The following is a 17,716-nucleotide window of genomic DNA, read 5'->3' as shown; positions in this document are numbered from 1 at the left end:
GGCTATATCACCACCTCCTCCTATATGAAAACAGCAATTTACCCTCAGCCCTCAGCAGCTGCAAAGCACAGCAGAGGATGCGAAGAATCTCTGGATCCTGACAGGCCACCACTGAAAAATGGAATAGATCGCAAGAGAAGGTAAGCGTCGCAGGGGGCAGCAGAGTTTGGTGGGTGGACTAGATACGTGATTAATTGAAGGGATATGGATGAGGTCTTTGTCCTGCAGTGAACGTAAGTTAGGATGACAATGATGAATAAAAAAGCTTTGATGGCCCAGCAACTTTACAACAATGACTTTCTTTACATGCTCTGTATAAATATTGAAAAAGAAGAAATGTCTACAACGAGCTTAGACAAACAAGGTATTTTAGTTGGCAGTTCCCTCTTGCATATTCTAAAATCTAAACCATGAACCATAATTTTGGTTAATTACAAAAAATGACCTTTTCACTGAAATAGTTACCAGACCATCATGACTGGATGTAAATTGCAGAGGCCTGTACTATCATCAACTTGTACCTTTATTGAACTTTACTATGACCAGTGCCATCTCCTTAATACTGCAGAATTCTTCAACATACCCCTCTGCTTATTGTTTATGAATCAAGAACACTACTCAGAGTTTCCCTACCAAGAAGGTCCCATAGCACAAGACATGTTTATTACACATCACTGTAAAAGCCTCATCAGCCCCCAAATGTTAAGTTCTATTATATGCCAGATAATGCTCCACAGCTCGCCCAGGAACCCAGCTGTGCTATCCTCACTTCACAAACTTTTATCATATTTAAACCTGGCAAGTTGCCTCCAACAATGGCCTGTCTGAAGCCCGACATTCTCAGCTCTAGCCACTGTTTACGAAGATGTTTTGCAGCCTTCAGGGGCAGCAGGCTGGGAGGTTGTGGTTGCGTATTACAACAGGACGGGCAATTTCAGTACTGGTGGGCTCGAGTGCGAAAGCGGCAAAGGCTCAGGCATATTACCACACAGGGAAAAGTAAAGTGTGGATCATCACCATGAAAGCGGGCTTCTTTGCAGCACACTCGATTTGTGCGCTTGCCCGCAGTCTCTGGCACACCTCGATCACCGATGTCCGAGTCACTCGGAACTGACATACCGGGCTCTCAACCCCTTCGGCCCGGCAACGCTCGCACCACCTCAGGAATGACACCTGACCAAAACAACCGCAAGCAACTACTGTTTTCTTTTCAGCAAACTGATGGGCGCACGTCAGGCGTCAAAGTTAGCCGATGATAAGACCTCATTATTATGTAACATGGTACCAGCGCAAGAGACAAGGACGAAGGAAGACGTTCGTGTTGTCTTCTCTCTTCGTCCTAATTGTCTCGCGCTGGTACCATGTTCCATAATAATGCAAACAACCAACTAGCCCAGCTGTCTACCCTTAACGATAAGACCTCGCCATGAAACTTTCTTCTGTGCACGCGTACGCCAAACTGCAGCTGGAACGCGGCTGAGGGCTTGGCGTCTATGAGTTATCGCTTGTTTCTCCTGTCGCCTTAAGTCAGGTCACACGAGCAAGACGACATAAAAGCAGTTCGATCTGTGCGCAGATCCCACGAGGAAAGAAACATATATATCGGCATATGCCACAGTGTACACACTCCGCGAGTTTTATATATACATAGCGCAGTACCAGACGCTGCCCAAACGCGCACGTGCGTTCTTGTTGCGGAATGGGATCGCTTACCAAGACTGTTCCGCGAGAAGTTCCTGCTAGGTCTTTATCCAATACCGCGATTCGCGTATTTTTTTCGGATGAACGCGAATGCGCCGCAAGAAGCTAGGAAAGCACTGAAACGAGGAGGAGAGACGCTGCCTGATTGGCTGAGCGATTCTCGCGGCCGGCTGTTACCAGCAGCGGGCAGCATCCCCCCCGCTGCCTGCGGCAGCGGCGGGGCGCGCGTGCGTTTGCACGACGCCGCGGCTGCTGCGGCCACGCGGGGTACGCATGTTTGCTACCCCGTTGTGCATCGTTCTTGGAGACAACGTAACGCAGCAAAAGTGACACTTTGGCTAGGTAATCTGGGTAACACATGATGCAGCCCTAAAACCACTCCCATTGATCTGTCAGAAAATTTCCCTAACCCACCCTCTAAAGCCTGTATGTTATAATAAGCATGGGAAGTGGGGCTAAATCATCAAATCTGTTAAAATCATCTGTGGCTTTTAACAGATATTGTCCATAGATGACATGCAAAGACAAACTGCTGTATGGATGCTGGATATTTTCCCGATAGATGGCTCTTGAGTGTATCTGTTCCATTTTGATTTTTATAATGCAGCAGATATGGCTGTCAAAGGCAGATAGTGGTCATTTGTCAAGCATCATTTGTCAAGAGCAATCTTGCATACGGCACACATTTGAAAAAATCCATTTTTTTGAGGAACAGATTGCTAACAGTTCTATGTAATAATAGTAACAAAACTTTATTGCTCCACAGTAATAATACATCTATTTGTTGAGTCAGCCCAAACTGCAATTTCTTGTAATGGTGTGTACCCAGCAGTCACTACAGAAGAGTTGCAATAGAAATCAGTTAAGCAATTCAGAATGATCAATGGATGATAATGATGATAATAATAGATTTTTATGGTGCAAGAGCATCTATGGCCTAAGAGCGCCATGGCACAAGGTAATTTTCATTTCTCAAGGTGGGGTCAAAGACCCATTTCCCAAGCATTTCACCCTAAATAAGCCGAGCACCAGACCAGGGGAAAGCTTGTACCCACTGTATCACCAGTGGGTACCCGGCGGCACTGGGGATCGAACCCTGCACCTACCGCATGCGAGGCGGATGCCCAACCACCATGGTCAATGGAGGTTTTTACCTAGAATGCTTTCAGTGAACTATTCAAGTGCACAGACAGTCTATTAGTTGGAAAAAACAAAATTCTGGAGACAGAATTTGGAACAAGACAAGCAAAACAAAACACCTTTTGATGGAAAGATTTGGGATGTCTTAATGCGTGTGCAGGTATGTGACGTGTTAAGTTTCCTTGACCCATAAATGTGCGGTTACCACTGCATTATCTGTTCAAAATTTCTGGTTGTTCGCTAAAACAGAAGTCCGGGCTTCTTGGTAATTCATCTTTTATGGAACCGGGCAGAAAAGGACACGGATGCAGAAAAGAACATGATGCCAAGTGTTTGAAACAGGTCATTTCTCAGCAATGTGCAAGAAGCAAGGAAGTTGCTAAATTTGGCACGCTTTCATATTGTTAGCCTGTGCATTTGTGGCATACCTTTTCCATTACTGTCCATGCAGCCTTCAAAAAACTGTACTATGTGCTACCGGTACTATATAGACAAATTGTCCATGTGAATGAGAACATGTGCGGCCATTCCGCAGTCACTAGAGTATTTGGCTGCTCCACTTCCTGAGATGCACAGTCCTCTTTCCATCAGCACATCAATTCTCAATATAGCCCCTAGCAACAGGAGTACACTTCCACCACTTGTGCATTAAAAGGATAAGAACACGTGCTTTGCTTCACCCACCCTAGGCTCAGACCTTATACCAACGAGCTTCTGTCTGCTTCCCCAGGATGAAGGAAATTTGAAGGCTACGAACTTTTCATCTCATGAATAGGTCACCTATGCAGTGTGCACTTAGTGTAGTCAACAGATGCACTAGTAACCGTAGTTACTACCACTAGTGGAGACTGTAGAAAAGTTGGGACTAAATTCATTGCAAACATACTTTTAAATGTAACTTCCTTCTATTTCTTCAATTAATAAATTGCAAGGCAAGAAGCGAAATTTATTGATTACACCTTGTATTATCAACTCTAGTCTTTAATTCACAGTTAAAAATTTTTCAGGTAAAAAGGTGTCTGTTTGCCACAAATGGCCAGTGGCTGATAAGGTCATAGCAAACATCTTTGTTCTGTCAAGATGCACAAAAGAATGACCTTTTTCATGGGCACAGTGAAGAACATGATGGACTCCTGTGCTTTCTATGTAGCCAGACAGCATCAGTTGGTGCCAGCATATGCACTACATCCGGGGTTTATGTAATCAAGCGCAGGGTTCTGACTATTCCACAGAGAGCTTCCGCAGATATACACCTGTATCTTTTCACTTTGACATAAAGGCCCAGGTGCAATTTCACTTCTTTAAAAATGAAACTGTCAAAAATCAAACTGTCACATCACTTGAATAACACAATAGCCAGCAAGCTCTTGTGTCCTTTCAGGAATAGGCTTGAATAGAATAGAAGCTTTATTGTCCGCAATTTTACATTTAGATTTTTCTGCCGCACCTAAACACCTTGGTGCTTGTGGGTGGGCCAGCAGAAGCAGTGCACACCATACACCGGACAACGAAACGCTCACAAATATACTCAGTTGACTCATAAATCAACACTTAAAAAAAGGCGAGCAAGTATATCCTCAAAAAAGTGATGCCACACTTTGTACAGAGTTCAAAGACATAACAATATGCAGAAGTACAAGAATAAAACATCACGAAATTAGTGACAGTTTTCAAACACAGTTTTGCTGAGTAATGGAGCCAAAAAGCAGAAAATAATTATACACTGCCCCTTAAATGCAACCAATTCTACAAGTGCACTTTTCATTTTCTAAGTAACTGAAGACACAGTCATGCTCATGAGACTGATAAGAAAAATGAAATAAACAAATAAAATAAGTACAAAAGAGTGACATAAAAAGACTGGCAACGCTTTGGGAAACACGATTATGGCAAGCAGGAGAGAAAGAGAAAAAATAGTAAAAGGAAAAATTCTATCATGAAAGTACCCAGTTTAACAAGAATTTTGCTTTTTTTCTGTCGCTGATACTCAGGAGCTCTTCAGGTAAGCTGTTAAACTGTGATAAATAATACCTACAAGTTCTTTTCCCATAATTAGTATAAACTCATGGAATCATAAGTCTTTCCTTTGGCTTTAGTGTCCTTTGTTCACAGGTTTTTTGGAACTTGTCATAATAATTTGTTGTTAGAATTACATATTGATATCTGTCTTAAATTCAATAGGCTTAAATCATTCATGATATCTTCATATTGTCTATTATTGAGTTGTGTCCCGTACACAATATTTCTGGAAATCTTACGCTGCAGTTCATTAACTTTTGTTTGCCGAGTAACAGAGCAGCTGCCGTAGATTGTTATAGCGGATCATAGGATGCTTCGGCCTACAGACTGAAACACATTGTAACACATTTTGACAGTTGCTCCTGGTAATTTGTATATGTATGCCGCAACTTGCCTTAACCTTTTACAAATGTATATGACATGTTCATCCCAGGTTAAGAACTCATCCATGCGCAGACCCATATATTCGACAGAGTGGGTATAATTAACTGGGATGCAACAGCAATTGTCACATCGCAGTCCATGAAGCCTTAATTCGCCATTAAGTTCAACGCACTTGTGAGGATTCCTAATGCACATGAACTTTGTATTATCACGATTTACGTATATGTAATTTTTAGACATCCAATTTATTATTCTGCTTACATCTTGCATTGCGGATAACGCATAGTCACAAGATGAATGGGTAAGTACCAGTGCTGTATCATCAGTGTACTGAAATAACTATGATGAAAGATTTAAGGTATTCAGGTTATTTATATAAATGTTGAAAAGAAGGGCCCAATTGTTGAGCCTTGTGGAACTCCACACTCTATTAACTTTTTATTGCTAATTGACACTCCTATTTTTACTACTTGCAACCATCCAGTTATGTAGTCTACAAAGAATGCAGCAAACTTGCCTCTAATTCCCAGTAAGTTTAGTTTTTCAATTAAACTCCTATGATCGATAGTATTGAAGGCTTTAGTCATGTGTACGAATGTTAGTGTTATTTCATTGCTATCTAGAGGTGCACAAACGAAATCATTGAAATCTAATAATGTTGTAGAATTGCGATGTTTTCGAAATCCATACTGTGTATTAGCTAATAGTGAGTGTTTATCACAGAAACTGATCATAATTCCATGAAGGTATTTTTTTATTATATGCGTTATTACAGGAAGAACGGCTATTGGTCTATAGTTACTAATTTAGCTGATTTTCACTTTTTTATGCACAGGTCAAGCAAATGAAATTTTCAGTTCTTCAGGCATTTTGGCTATAGCACGTACACCATTTACAATACGTAACAGCAAGTTAGTAAACTTGTTGATATTAAGGATCAGGTCACGAGGCCTTATTTCATCGTATCCAGCTGGTTTATTGAATGGGATCGTGTATAATATCAAACAAATCAAAGCGAGTCATTTCGGGTAAGTATGCAGGGTATATATTACTTTCTTCTTTGAGCTCATTCAGATCTTCAGGGTGCATTTTCTGTCTTATCAATGCAGGTTCAGTTAAAAAATAATTGTTAAAATTTTCACAAAGTTCAATTGTACCATGAGTCATCAAACGCTTTTTGGAGCATTTTATCTACATTGTGGTCTGTACTACGCCCCATTAATTGATCCAAACATGACCAGGTTCTTTTGGCATTCCCTTCTGCTTGGGCTAATTTTTTCGTAAAATATCTTTTGTTTGCTCATCTAAGCTTTGCTGTAACCTGACTGCTTAGGGCCCAAAACTCTTTCCTAAGAGTATCATCGTCAGGTTTATTTTACATCTTTTCCAAGCTTTTTATTTAAAAAAATAAAGGTCTAAAATCTCTTTGATGATCAATTTATTTTTCTTTCTGTTTTATTTTCACTCATTTTCTTGAGTTTTTGTATATTTCATTAAATTTGTTTACAACCATGTGATATAGTTCTATATGATCACCGGCTGACAGTGAATTCCAGTCGCAGCTCTGAATCATATCACTGACCTATTGTCAACAATTTCGATTAGGCGCATAACCGTACCAGCATCTGCACCTATGCCGTTATTTAAAAACACTAGGGAGGTATAGTAATGATCCGCTCATTTTTTACTCACAATATCAGAAAAAGATGTCAAAATATTACTTCTAAACACAATATGATCAATGCATGATCTGTTAAGTTTTTCCTTCAGATATTCTTCGCACGTAACACCAGTGATTACGTGTTCTAAATTATAATTGGCTAAAGTATCCAGGTAGTCACTCAGACTTTCTTCAAGTACAGAGTATCTATGTTGAAATCACCTGCTAGTACTAAATTGTCCTTATGGTCAAGTTTCCCAGATGTTTTTCAAACTCGAACAACAACTCACCTATTGACCCACTAGGCAGACGGTAAACTGCACAGATGACAAAAGTGTGTTCATGAGACATTATATTTACAATCACTGTTTCCATGTGTTGTGCAGGTATGGCGATGCGTTCAATAATCCATTCGTTTCTAGTGTACAGCAGAATGCTGCCTCCTCGACCAGTTTCATGGCAAAAGTAATGTGACTGATAAGCTGACAACTCATGTTTCACATGTAGGTTCATCTGCATTCATTTCTGTGAATGCTATTACATCTGTTTGCTATGGCTTCTCGAATAAATGTAAAAGAAATTCATTCCAATGCTTATGAATACTTCTTATATTGGCATGAAGTAAATCGACGCATTTCTTATACCCTTTTTGAACGCAAACTGCTTTGCATACACGTGCCATCCGTATAGGTCTGTAAAATTTGTGCACACATTACACTCCTTCTAAGTCATCTAATGACTGAATTCGAATGACTTTGTCTTCCTCTTTCTTTCTCATGAAGACCTTGCCGTTTCTTGTCCACGTGAATTTGAAATCTCTTTCACGTGCTTTTGATTTTGCAGCTCACCACAACTGTCGAACACGACGAGTCAGGTTGTCGTTGATGCAAATGTCTTCCAATTTCAATGCATCTCTCTTCGTGGCCCATGACTTGCGAACATTTCGATCATCGAAGCGGACCAAGATTACTGGAATTTTTCCTTCTTTAGCTTTTAACCTGTGAGCAGCTTCGACTTTCTTGGAATATGGTGGGGGCAAAACAATCTTTTGTGAAACGGATGCCAAAACACTGAAGATATCTTCATTTTCTTTGAAAGGGACGCCGTGTATTTCAATGTTCTTGCGCCATGAATACTGTTCAACATCATTTACAGCTATCTTTAGTTGTTTCGTCTCATGAACACTTTTATCCAGTTGTTTGTGAAGTTCGCACGTGTTTACAAAGCTCTGCAATGTTTTTTTCTTTTCCGCAGTTTTTTCCATGTCACCGTACTGCCCTGATAAAAATTTCGATTCTTCTGTGCTCCCAACTGTTACAGCTTGCTGTTTTATTGTTTCTAAGATGTCGTATTGTCTTGAACTGTGAATGCTCATTTTCTCCTCTGTCGACTCCATCCTGTTGAGCATATCAGCAAGTTTCTGCAATGTCTCTGTTCCCTGTTGCACAAGGAGTTGAATATTGTCAGCTTCTGTCTGACTGGCCTGTTCCCTGGTTCGGTAAACAATGGTCCTCTATACTGTTATTATTGTCAGGCAGAAGACTCTATGGTAAGGGTGAAGGAAAGGTACAAAATTCTTAGCATACTTAAGATACTATTTAGAGAATAAACAATATTGGAACATTTGCACCTCACAAAATTGTTGATTTGTATCGTGCCCCATCTTTGTTGTCAATTTAAAGCACAGCAAAAAGTACAACAGCATGAAATGTGGACCGCATATAAACAAGGCGGCCTTTTCGGTACCTGTTGCAAGTTTATTCTCGGTGACTCGTGAATATAGGACATCAAAAAATATTTGCTGTCACGCGAGAACACCAGGGTCAAAACGATTCAATGGATTTGAGTTTCCATGCTTTTTTGTATGTTCTGCAACCTGTGGGTACAAAATATAAATCAGTCTTTTTGTGGTGGGAAAGCTGCATAGGAAAAGCAGCACGCCATATCTTTTTCTTTCTAGTGCTGCACCGAAGCCAGGGGGGCCCTTTATACCATCCTGGGCAGAATTTTTGCAAATAATTTCCTGACTCAGGGTGTAGGCAGCTTAGTGAGGTGAGGTTGAAAGGGCCCCCTGCATTATTTTGGAATGTCTGTTGGGTTCATTGGTAGCCAATGGTTGCAATGGGGCACCACCAAGAGCGATGCTGGCTGGTGTTGATGGAGAGTTCTGGGGCTCTTCAACACCATTCTCAGGAGTTTTGCAAGGGCTGTAATCACCATCTCCTTGGTAGGACACCTCTCCTGTTGGCTGCTTGACTTGGGACACCTGATGATCTACAGCATAAAACCATCAGCGCAGCATGCCCCAGCTGCTTCTCTTGACAGTTCATGTGATCTAGACCTTGTCAAATACACACAGAGTATGTGACGCATAAGTCGTATGCATTACAGAGTTGTCCTCAGTATGATATTGTCAAGCATCCAGAAACTGCATGCTTCCCAGCACTCTACCTGTCTCTCAATCTGTAAGCGCGCCAACAGCTGAACTTTAAACGCAATTTTTCTCATCACAATGGAAAACGTGTTTCTAAGGTACTCAATTTCACAACGCTTTTGTCAGAAACGCTGTAGAAGATGTAATTGAAAACTTTTTGATCACCGAATGCCCGTTTCTATGTATCCCGAAGAAGCTGGAAACCATGATCAGTGAGTGAATGGCTGTTTCACGCCGACAAAAGTGATGCATTCTGAAAAGTAATGAAGATCACACCTGCCAGACTAATTTTACCATTTTCTTCTATAGAACAGCATCCATTTCAGTTTCCGTACCAAATGCTGTTATGGCACAGTGATGTGCGCCTTGTCGACGAAACTTTTGTTACTGCTTCAACCAACAAATGCAGAACACTTTGGGCATCTGGTGACAAAAGCTCGAAGCACCTCACTGGCAGTGCGAAGGGAGGATTCCTTTCCATCGAAGGACGCATTCGAGAGAGCATAAACTAAAATAAAATATGACGAACACTTCCGAGAGAGAAAACAAATTCTACACTCAACAAATATAATATTTTACTGAGATGTGGTCACATCGTGGGATACACTGATATAGCGGCAAGGTCTCGCTGCAATGTGGCATTTGTTTGTTTTATGCAATTTTCAACAAAAAATTAAAATTATAAATCTTTCTTTCATATTGCAAAGCTCAATTCTACTACATGAGGCAACACATCATTTCCGCCACAACCTCAAGGCACATTTTGGTTAGTCTTCGGTCCCTTTAATGTAAATTCTGAAGAAACTACCCATACATCTTTCACCTGCTCACTCTTCTGTGCCTTTACTGAACACAAATGCAATAATGCCAAGCTTATTCGGCTTACAACTGCAGCTGTGTGTTTCCATCTTTCGTATGATGCACCAAACATTAGTGTATATGGATCACCATGTGGTGTTTGCCTATGACTGCTATATAATTTATAATTGATTTTCTTCTGACACGGGTTCAATCCCTGCTGCGGTGGGCACATTTCGATGGTGGTAAAACTAGAGGTCCATGTACTGTGCAATGTCTCTGCATGTCAATGAACTCCATGTGGTTGAAATTATTTGGTGCCCTCTACCACAGCAACCCTCATGGCCTGATTAGCTTTGGGATGTTAAACCTATAAAACCAAACTAAAACCACATTGAATTTCTACTCTCACCTGTTTCGGTTTCAATGCCGCGGTGGCTGAGTGGTTATGGTGCTCTGCTGCCAACCCAAAAGATGTGGGTTCGATCCCGGCAGTGGCAGTAGCGTTTCAAGTCAAAATCCTGCACTCGTGTACTGTGCGATGTCGGTGCCCGTTAAAGAGCCCCAGGTGGTCGAAATTATCCACAGCCCTCCACTATGACGCCTCTCATAGCCCGAGTCGCTTTGGGCTGTTAAACCCCACAGTCCAAACCAGCGTAGCTAAGCATCTCAGCTGCCATCAGCAGGCAAGGCACTCATCGTCTTAGCAGCAAACGCGTGAGTAGTCATGCATAACATTGGTTCGGGCCATGGAAGATGCGTGACAGGTGACCACTTCATTCAAGCGTCAAAACTGTGAAAATTGGACAAGGAACCTGACAGCCCTGGGTGGCTCACCAGCACATCTGTGCAACCCAGGCTACGCTAAGGGACTTCAAGTAATGCAGAAAGTTGAGCGAGTTGGTGATTCATTATTAAGCTTGGCACCAGCTTAAGTAAAAAGACACAGAAGAGGCACACGGGCCAGCGATTGTCCTGCGTGCCTTTTCTGTGTCTTGTCTTCCACTTACGCTGGTGCCAAGCTTAATAATGCTAGGCGAGCCACGTGCGTCATCGGCCGTGGCAGTAATCTTATCTCTTCCATTGTCAGCAAACAACGAAACAGTGAACGAACGTAAATGTCTGAGGGCGGATGTGAACATGAGTAAGTAAGTAGATGTTAAGGCAGGTAGGCGTGAAAGCGAGTGAGCTGAGTGAGTGAAAGGACCGGGGTTCGAATCCCTGTGCTGCACTATTCTCCACCGGTTAAAAAAAAATTCCGTGTGTCGATGGAATTGCATTATCAGTCGTGGGGTGCGCCTGACCTCGGTGACCAGAACCGACAACGCACTCCGTCACCAGAATAGGATTTCACCACCCTGGTCCAGTATTTGGCCACAACCTCCCATATGAACAAACCAATTGAAGGCAAGCACAGCAGGGGGCAGCAGAAAGTTAGGTGGGCAAATGAGATTAAGAAGTTTGCGTGGATAGGAACCATGGCCACAGTTGGCACAGAACAGGGTTGATTGGAGAGATATGGGAGAAGCCTTTTGTCCTGCTGTGGGCGTAGTCAGGCTGATGATGAGCAATTGTAAGTGGACAAGAGTCTGAGTGAGTGGCTGCGAGTGTGAGTGAGCCACCTCTCATGAAGCCGTGGTATGTGGGAAATACAAAGTCAATGGAACTGCCATATAATGACAGCATTAGAAATGTTAGGTTCATTGGAAAGAAACATTTTACTCCCGCAGTGGGCCTTGGCTGAATTTCTGGTTTATTGACTAGATACTAGATGAAGGATGGGCTCATGGCTCAGGTAATGGTGAATTTGGTAACGTTCATAACGGGACGTGGTCAGAAGTGTGAGGTTTGGAATGCCATGGGCAACAGGGCCATTGATGGCTGATTTCGCTAAGAACAAGATATGTGCAAAAACCTCGGCGTAATGGATGCATTACCTGGCGTTGCTCGAAGACGTGGTCCACTGCCTCCCTCCATGGTTCAATTTTCTTGTAATCTGTGACCTCACTCTTGCACATTGCCGTAAAAAGCGAACTCCACAGCAACATATATTACAAGAATTCCGTGCCCTTGAAGAAAAATACAGTAGTTTTACAGAATTTTATACTGATGGATCAAAAACAGATAGTTGCGTAGGAAGCGCAGTGGTACGAGGAAATTCGGAGCAAATAGTAAGACTACCACAGTGTTCCTCCATCTTCACCATGGAGTGCTACGCAGTATGGATGACCATAGAAAACCTCAAAAATGCTGTTATCTACACAGACTCCTTAAGTGTACTTAGAGCTCTCCATTCTAAAAATGCAAGCTCCCCTCTGCTCGGTGACATCATACACAACGTAGTACAGCTCAAGGACAAAATATAAAACTGTGCTGGGTCCCGAGTCATGTGGGAATAAAAGGCAATGAGAGAGCAGATGTGTGTGCTGGTAAAGCTCGTGGCAAGGAAATAATGAAAGTAAATATGCCGTTTAATGATTGCATGAAATTAGTAGCAAGGAAACTAAGAAAAAAAATGGCAGTCGGCTTGGAACAATGAGGTCAAAAATAAACTACACTTGGTAAAACCAGTTTTAGGTGAATTTAAGTCGTGTGTGCACCAAGAACGTTTCAAGGAAGTGATCTTATGCCGTCTCCGAATAGGCCACACGCACCTTACGCACAACTTCCTACTAACAAAACAAGACAAACCTGTTTGCCAAGAATGTGGAGATGAACTCACGGTTAACCACATTTTATTCTCTTGTATGGAACTGGAAGAAATAAGAAAAATGTATTTTACTGAATTTTATAATAAATGCATTTTTTTTTCATCCCGTACTGCTTTTAGGAGATGATGCAATTGTTAATATATCATGTGTTTTTAGCTTTCTTAACGAAACAGGATTTCTCAAGAGACAAAATTTTTACCCACTGGTTTGTTTGAATTTTAGTACACCTCAGCCAATTTCTCAGGCCTGATAAGAAAGCTGAGGCTTTTATTTTGATTGGTTGAGAGCCTCGATGTCCTTCCGCAGCCAAGGAAGGCTACTGAGGTTACCCGGCCCTTTAAAGCTTTTACTTGTAGCCATTTATAAAATTTGTGTATGTGTTCACTGGGTAATATTAATGTTTGAGGGCCGTAGAGCAAGGATGATTCTTGTTCTATAATATTCACCAAAAGACTTTTCCTATACCTTGTTCTTGGCACATGATGGCCTCAGTTGCCTATGTGCCATAAACACAAGACACAACTATCAGCACCGTCTTTGTTTTGGTCTTCTGTCGCCGCATCTTTCTTGACGCCGGAGAGCTTGTAAACTGTCAATCGGTACTCTGCCTCTGTTTGAGGATCGTGTTGAAAACACCATGTTTCGTCTTCAGCAGTGATGCTGTTGACAAATGCAGCATCTTTCTCTGCCTCGGAGAGCAAATCAGCACTCACTGATGCCCGCGTGTCCTTCTACATAGTCCTGTGTGAGGGAGTGTGGCATAAGCGTGGCATTCAGCTTTCGTTTCCCCAAGTTCTCACGAAAATTTGATGGCATGTTGTCTTACTAATGTCGAGAGCATCTCATAGAATGCGGATTGTAATGGTGCAGTCTTGCTGTACGATTTCCCTGATCCGAGCCACGTTTACATTCCGTGAGGTTGAAGGGCGCCCCTGCCTTGTGTCATCTTCCACTGATGTTCTCCCCGAAGCAAACCTCTTGTGCCACTCGAAAACTCGTGCCCGTGATAATGTCTCGTTGCCGTAAGCGTCACGAAGGAGCTCATACATTTGTGTGGCTGTCTTGCCAAGCTTCACACAGAATTTTATATTTAAACGCTGTTCTGAGGTGGACGTCCATCTCTCCACATTCACTCACAGTAAAATGCACAGACGACTAGTGACAATGTATGGATGGATGGATACGGCTGAACCCTTTAAATCGTGTGGTGGCTCAAGCCACCTAGCCATGACTTATGAAATTTTACTCTTCTCTTGATTTTAGCCACCAATCATATAACCTTCGCTTGGTTATTTCTACCCGCATAAAATCTGCTTTCCCTTCACTGTCCTTAAACTCCAATGCCTTGGATAAATCAGCCCTGCTGCTTTCCACTGTAGGGTGAAGCCCTTTACAGAAAATTATCAAGTGTTCAGCCGTTTCCTCCTCTCCATACGCAACGCACAACGTGCCTATCTCATGGTACCTGACTCTATGAGTTGAGACACTGCAGCACAGAACTTGACAGAACAACGCACGATATTCAAAGAACTCATCATGAACGACTACCCAAAAGACTATTCAAAAAATCATTCAACGTCAAAAACACATTGTTGCGCACAAGCCCACAAACACTGTTGCGCTTTGCCTACCTGTTCCCAAAGACCGGCCGCCGAGAGAAAGAACGCAAGGCATTGTCTGCAAAATTCCATGCGCCGACTGCGATGCAAGCTACATCGGCGAAACCAAAAATTTCAAAGAAAGAATTCGGCAACATAAAAACAATGTCCACAAATTCGCAAGAGAACGCAATCCAGTAGCCGAACATTCCGAGGACTCCGACCATATCAACTTCGAAGAAACCTGCATCCTCAGAACCGAAACAAATTACCACAAAAGGCTCCTTCTGGAATCCTGGCATATCCAAACCACCCCGAACAATATCAACCGCACAAAAGGAAACTTGCCCCCAGTATATGCCCAGGGACTTCGCTCTTCAACTCAACGAAAAAAAGTCGCGTCACCACCTCCCTGCAGTGCGCCAGCGTGACTAACAGCCTAAACTCCCCTCCCCCTCCTCCGCACCTTTCGCGTCACAGCTGTCGTTCCTTTGACCCCCCCCCTCCTCTCCTTCATACTTAGAGACGCTTAGCTACTGCCCTCAGTCACCCCTGATGAAGGAGCCGAGTCGGCTTCGAAACGTTGGGTTAAAGTTAAAATTTTTGGTTGGAGTTGTGCAGTTTATTATACTCACTCTATATGTATTTTTCTACATGTAGTGCCATCTAGTGGCTGCCACAGCAATTAACATAAATAACTCAGGTTAGCCCAAAAAGATGGCGCTACACAAACACACCAACTAGTGTTCCTGTAATACAGGAACACTAACACCAACATTTGTTTTGGGGAATCATTTATAGAGAAAATAAACCAGTCTCGAAACTTTACGGACAAAGGTTGTAGAATACAGTGACGAAATGTAAGACGTGGCGATGGGCATGGCAAAAGGGATGAACAGAGTCCGTGAGAATATTTTGTATAAAGTAACTAAAAAAATTTGTGCTGTTCTTGAAGCCGCATGAAAAAAGTTAACACTGATTAGGAAATAAATGACATGCACAGTAGGAAATGGGAACATTGGCTGTTCCAGATGCATGCATGTTGCATCCCCGCAGCAGCCATAGCTTGAGCAGTGGCAAAGGGAAATGGAGCTGACAAAGCAGCTTATTTGGGGTTGTCCATTCTTTAACTTCCTTTCAAGATACAGCTGTAAGCAGGTAAATCAAGGCACAGAATGTCAAGTGTTTGGGAATAATGCTCTGATTAAATGTACTGCCAGGCTCTGGGTTAAAAAATTCAGCTTGGGAGGTATGCTTCTGCATTGCGCATCCCACTCACTGGACACATGTTGGATGATGCAATACTAAATGTGCCCATAGAAAAAGACAACTTCTCATGTCGCTTTGTCAAACATTTCCGCATTTCTGGGTAAACTGCCAGACTTTTGCCCCCCCCCCCCCTTGCATTTGAAAGGCATTCAGGTTGAGAAAGTGAGTATTCCACAAACCGTCACATGCCAACAAGCAATGAGTACGGCAGCCTCTTTTGCGTTTCTCTTCCGTCACTACAATGGTTTCATATTCGGTTGTATTAGCCACGGTCTGCGTTTCTGCACGCACCCCAGGCACGTTTTCAGCACACTAGTCGGTTATTTTCATATCAGTGCTCATTTTTGTAACAAGATGTCAAGAACAGTAAGAACTTTTCTGGTTACTTTGTGCAATGGTGCTGCATCTGCCACCAGTTCAGTTATTTTTGTCAAGCTTCAGCAGTGGTGGACTCTCGAGACAAAGGTACAGCATCTACAAGCGAGTGGCAGGGTACAAGAACAAAGATGAAACTCGGAGCCAGATAGCTCTGCTATTACTAGTTAGACAACTGGAACTCCAACAAAAGTATGAAACCTTCACAGTTCTTTGCCGCAACAAAAATCTAAGACATCTTGAATCGCTTTGATCGGCATTTCACAAGAGACTGCAGTACAACATATGCATCGAAGTATTGTGCAGCATGAAGAAATGACAGGCCAAGCTTTTGACAGATTCGTGCAAGCTGTTAACGTACAAGAGGATCAGATCAGCACTATGCATAACCAGATGATTACGAACCGCGTAGGCATGGAATCAGTGACACCGCACTCTGCGAATGTTTTTTGCATGAGAAGACACTCGTCCTATGGAAAGCAATCAGCCACTGCATGGCAGCACAACTATCCATGTTGTACATCAAAGAAATGCAAGCCCCCAGGTCGGAGGGTTTCGCACCACATTGTAACTGACCAAAAGCTTCTGACCTCATGCTAGGCGAAAATTCAGAATGTGTGCTTGCTTGCTGCCAACTGTTTCAAAGTGTCCTGATGGACAGAGGCCCACATCAGTGCCAGCTTTCAAAGACCAATGCAACACATGTGGCACACCCAGCCGTTACACTGTGTAACAACGAAGATGTGTCAACGCGGTAGTGGCAGTGCTATCGCTGAGCATGCGCTGCTGGCTGGCTCTACAACAACCGCCGACGGCCAGAAGAACACCGTTCAGTGCCTGGTTCTTTCAGGGCCATTAAACCCCTTTTCAACTGCATCATGCTGCTAGCCCTTGAACATTTGCATATGGTGTGAACATTGTTCAAAGGTGCACCCCCCTTTGTTAGGTGCATTCACTATTTGTACTCTTTATCACTTGTTATGGCAGCAAACCAAAATGAATGCAAGTGATGCCACTTTGGAACTGGACAAATAATCAGATGTCAGCCTCCTTTCTTCTGATGAGTTTCAAAAGCAGTCCTACCTGCCAGTGCTAATTAGCCTTAATGACAGTGCAATCACCTGCACTGATGCAGTAGCACCATTACATGGAGAGAGTTCTTTCTAGTGGATTTCACCGGGTGCATCAGCAAGACTGAATTCTTTGTTGTTAGTCTGCCAAGTGCAGTAACTTTGGGGTAATGTGACTCCCAGAGGCTGAAGTTCATCCCATACCTCGACAGACAAACTTCACTGCGGGTCAGCTGATTTGAAAGCCAGAAATGAAGAGTTGGCAAACATATAATTGAGCATTACAGCGATGTACTTGTTGAAGGGACAGGTCTTCTGCATGGAAAGTATACAGTAGCACTGGACAAAAGTTCGGAATATTCAATTTGGCACCATATGAATTCTCATCAGACATGAATGGTGAGTTAAATCAAGAAATGCAAACCCAAGGAAAGAACAAGTGTTCACACAAGTTGCTGAACCAGCCCAGTGCCAATTCTGAATAAAAAAAAAGATGGTTGTGTTCAGATCTACCTTGACCCATGAAATCTGAATGAGGCAAGCAAACATCCATAAAC

General features: G+C 42.6%; 1 long non-coding RNA gene across 1 annotated transcript; it reads right to left on the bottom strand.

Annotated features, from left to right (window-relative positions):
- Nucleotides 1-48: 48 nt before the first annotated feature.
- Nucleotides 49-14,857, bottom strand: LOC144113467 (uncharacterized). Its single transcript, XR_013310805.1, has 4 exons — nt 14,479-14,857; nt 12,828-12,889; nt 12,074-12,205; nt 49-111 (listed from the first exon to the last, which is right to left on the bottom strand). It is a non-coding gene; the product is annotated as an uncharacterized LOC144113467 (long non-coding RNA).
- Nucleotides 14,858-17,716: the final 2,859 nt, after the last annotated feature.

Source organism: Amblyomma americanum, chromosome 1 (genome assembly GCF_052857255.1).
Source record: "Amblyomma americanum isolate KBUSLIRL-KWMA chromosome 1, ASM5285725v1, whole genome shotgun sequence".
In the NCBI taxonomy this organism is placed as follows: Eukaryota; Metazoa; Arthropoda; class Arachnida; order Ixodida; family Ixodidae; genus Amblyomma; species Amblyomma americanum.
The sequence above is the reverse complement of the archived record's forward strand: the minus strand, read 5'-3'. Positions and strand labels throughout refer to the sequence as shown.